This window comes from Lipotes vexillifer, unplaced genomic scaffold, assembly GCF_000442215.2.
Source record: "Lipotes vexillifer unplaced genomic scaffold, Lipotes_vexillifer_v1.1 scaffold8, whole genome shotgun sequence".
Lineage (NCBI taxonomy): Eukaryota > Metazoa > Chordata > Mammalia > Artiodactyla > Lipotidae > Lipotes > Lipotes vexillifer.
Window position 1 is genome coordinate 7129405 of NW_006781519.1, and position 251 is coordinate 7129655.

Here is a 251-nt window from a genome sequence, read left to right on the forward strand (position 1 = left end):
AGAGAATGTAGCTATAACACATAACCCTAACGGACACCAATCAGGCATAGACAGAGAAAACACACTGCCACAACTGCATCTCTGCCCTATTCAGAAATTATATATCTGGGGGTGATGTCTACTAAGTTGATAACAAGCTCTGAAATTTTTCTGCGCCCTACCTTTAACCTTCTTGACATGACAAAGTGGAAGTTGGGCTTCCCTGGTGGCGCAGTGCTTGAGAGTCCGCCTGCCGATGCAGGAGACGCGGG